The following is a 3749-nucleotide window of genomic DNA, read 5'->3' as shown; positions in this document are numbered from 1 at the left end:
AAGCTTTCTTCAACTTAAATAACTCAAAACATTCAACATTTTCAGATGTTGAATGAGTAATTCTTCACACCACATTTTCCTTCAACCATTCAGTTTCATAACGTGCCATGGAAATCCAATTGCTTGAATGTCAAGAAACAGCCGTAGAATGAGCACTCTCAGTAGTGAAAAGAAGACATGGCAATGCTTTGAAATTTAAAATTCAATGAACACACTGCATTCACCTCATTAAAAACATTGGAGAATTATTATAATAATTAGGGATTTGCTCCACCTGAGAGAGAGAAGTACAATTTGTACTCTTTCATCACAAGAAAAGTAAGAAAGTCTATTATGGTATGCCATGAAATATTTACAGTGAAAAGTGATAATTACATGGGCAAATCATTACTTATAAATTCCTTGGTTCATGGTTTAGAAGTTGCATCTCAATTTGAATTCAATTTAGAAGTTTAATTTGAGTGTGCAATTGTGGTTGTGATGGAGAGAATTAAGCTTGGGTCTCAAGGTCTAGAGGTTTCAGCACAAGGGTTGGGTTGCATGGGCATGTCTCATACTTATGGACCTCCCAAGCAGAGGATGACATGATCCGCCTCATTCGTTATGCCGTCAAGAGCGGCGTAACGTTTCTTGACACCTCAGACTTTTATGGGCCTTTCACCAACGAGATCCTTGTGGGAAAGGTTGGTTTTTGCACTACTTCTAATGCTTGAAAACTCGACTCAACTCGAATTGGAATGAGTCAAGAGTAAACTTGCATGAGTCACACATTGTGACTGATAAAAATTGGAGTCCTAATGTAATAAAATTGGAATTGTTTGGATTAGTTTTACATTTTTTTTTCACCCCTACTGAGTTGATACCAAACATATTTTTTGCAGGCTCTGAAGGGAATAAGGGATAAGGTACAACTTGCTACCAAGTTTGCTGCTAGCTTATGTGATGATGGGAGTGTACAAATAAGGGGAGACCCTGCATGTGTTCGGTCCGCGTGTGAGGCTAGTTTGAAGAGACTAGACACGTACGAACTATATCGATCTATATTACCAGCATCGGATTGACACTAAGGTTGCCATCGAAGTTACGGTATGACTGAGACTACTCATAGCATGGCAATTGCTTTATATATTTAAATATTATGTGATTAAAATTTTTGTGTTACTAGATTGGAGCGATGAAGGAACTCGTAGAGGAAGGGAAGATTAAGTACATTGGACTCTCTGAGGCTTCGGCGTCGACAATAAGAAGAGCGCATGCTGTTCACCCGATAACAGCGGTGCAATTGGAATGGTCTCTTTGGTGTAGAGAAGTAGAGGAAGAGATTGTCCCTACTTGCAGGTGAGCTTTGTAAAATTAAAACAGTGAGTTTCAGTGGCAATCTCCCAATGTCCTCTAAAAAAAATGCTTAAGCTATGTTTGTTTTGGATTTTGAGTTAAAAAATGCTTTGTTTTCTCTCTCTTCTCCTTCTCTAAGTTGTTTTTACCCGTGGTATCTTTTTTCTCTCATAATAAATTCAGCTTACACCAATTACATGTTTGATTTATTTTTTTTCCCCCATTTTCAGGGAGCTTGGGATCGGAATTGTGCCATTCAGCCCTCTAGGCAGGGGTTTCTTTTCATTGGGTCCCAACGTTGTCAATATTCTGGCAGACAACGACCTGAGAAAGGTGTGTCTCTTTTCTCTTTCCCATTTGATTCTTTGCAAATTTCATCCAATAACTGATGTGGAGATGGATTATTCTCCGTCCCCTAAATTGGCAAAAAAAAGCATGGAACTAACTGAGACACTTAAATGTGAAACTACCCGTTACTCCAAAAGCTTATGGTATCAGAGCAAATGCTTTCAAACCTCCTTGATAGCAAAATCCACATGCAATGGTAAAACCCAAAAGTGGGGCCACATGTGCCACATGTAGGCCAACCCAAAGAAAGAGGGGCTACATGTAAGGGAGAGTGTAAAAGGCAAAAGATTAAATAACGCCGTCTCTAACAGCTTAAGCTTTTGGAGTAATTGGTAGTTTAAAATGGTATCAAAGCCAAAGCTCTCGAGTTCAATCCTCCTGGATAGTGAAATCCACATGCAATGGCCAAACCCAAAAGAAGGGCCACATGTGCCACGTGTAGGCCAAACCTAAAAAGAGGGGCCAAACATGAGGGGGAGTGTTAAATTGTAAAAGATTAAATAAACCCTTCTCCAATAGCTTAAGCTTTTGGAGTAAGTGGTAGTTTCACATGGTATCAGAGCAAACGCCTAGGTTCAAACCTTCTTGATAGCAAAATCCACATGCAATGGCAAAACCCAAAAGTGGGGCCACATGTACCACGTGTAGGCCAACTCAAAGAAAGAGGAGCCACACGTAAGGGGTAGTGTCAAAGTATAAAATATTAAATAACGCCTTCTCCAACAGCTTAAGCTTTTGGAGTAACTGGTATTTTCACACTGAAGGAGAATTCATCTTCTAGGCCCTACTATATATGTGTTATGCCCCAAAAAACTCCCATATTGAGCTATCCTAACCCTCTGACTTAGGGGAGATGAATGGTTTGTATCATCAAATAGGTGAACCCCCTACTTGTATTTTTCTCCTCTACAAGTTTCTTTCATGTAAAATGGGTGTAAAACAAATTTCACACTGAAAATGGGTGTAAAATTTGTTTAACGTCCATTTTACACCCAAAGAAATGGAGTAGTAAACACATGAACAATTATCATATAACAGCTCATTTTTTTGTGATGCATTAATGAAACTAAATTGTTTGGTTTAGAAACTGCCTATGTTCCAAGGAAGTAACCTGAACCATAATGCTGGCTTGTTTGCACAATTGGAGGAGTTATCGAAGAGAAAAGGGTGCGGTCCTGGTCAGATGGCACTGCCTTGGGTTCATAACCAAGGCAGAGGTGTGCGTCCAATCCCAGGAACCACCAAAATCGAAAACTTAAACAAGAACATCGAGGCCTCATCTATCAAACTAACAGATGAAGAGATGAATGAACTGAATTCCATTAGCAGAGAAGGTGCAGTAAAGGGTGATAGGTATCATGAAATATATGGAGTCCACTTGGGCATATTCAGACACTCCCCCGCTCTCTTCATGGGAAGCTCAGCCATGAATGTTTTCTTCATGTTTGATTGTTATGTCTGTTAGTAAGAGTATTAATTGTTGTTGATTTCCTTTGCTTTTGTACTTCGAATTCGATCGAATGATGATCCATGGAAAGGATCATTGCGTGTTGTAAATTATTTCTTTGTAGTCGTAATAGGACTTGTTTTGGACCAATTTCTATGTAGACTTAACCCTTTGAATAAAAACCAGCATATCCATTTATACATTGGAAATTTGACTTTGAAGGTGGTTTCTTTTTCTTTTGGGTCTGTTTCAAAAGAAATGGAGCTTTGGGAAACCATTTGAGGGGAAACAATTGGAGAAAAAGAAGATTGCATCCCATTGTTTTGAACTTGACACCCCCTATGAATTCCCATTTGGATTCGTCTCCCGGGGGCCGGGGCTCCACCTAAAGTTTTGGACCCCCCATAAAATGAGCATGATTGCCAGTATCATTGGGAAGCCTCTCTATATATACACCCCAACTGCCGATTCGTCAAGGTTAAACTATGCTAGGATGCGCATCCAAGTTAAAGCCGATCGACCCCTACCAAATGCAATCAAACTTGGAACAACTTCGAAAGTAATCACGCAACCAATAACATATGATTGAAAACCCAAGATTTGCAGCAATTTCAAAGAT

The 3749-nt window shown here is 39.5% G+C and overlaps 1 pseudogene across 1 annotated transcript; it reads left to right on the top strand.

Moving 5' to 3' along the window:
- The first annotated feature begins 480 nt into the window (after positions 1–480).
- On the top strand, positions 481–3332 carry LOC143861536 (putative aldo-keto reductase 3; annotated as a pseudogene). Its single transcript, XR_013239972.1, has 5 exons — positions 481–683; positions 882–1086; positions 1166–1338; positions 1566–1668; positions 2768–3332. The product of XR_013239972.1 is annotated as a putative aldo-keto reductase 3 (transcript).
- The last annotated feature ends 417 nt before the right edge of the window (positions 3333–3749 follow it).

The sequence above is a fragment of the Tasmannia lanceolata genome, unplaced genomic scaffold (genome assembly GCF_043159265.1).
Source record: "Tasmannia lanceolata isolate RefF3 unplaced genomic scaffold, GAP_Taslan_0.1 ptg000037l, whole genome shotgun sequence".
Taxonomy (NCBI): domain Eukaryota; kingdom Viridiplantae; phylum Streptophyta; class Magnoliopsida; order Canellales; family Winteraceae; genus Tasmannia; species Tasmannia lanceolata.
This window is presented reverse-complemented; position numbering and strand designations above follow the sequence as displayed.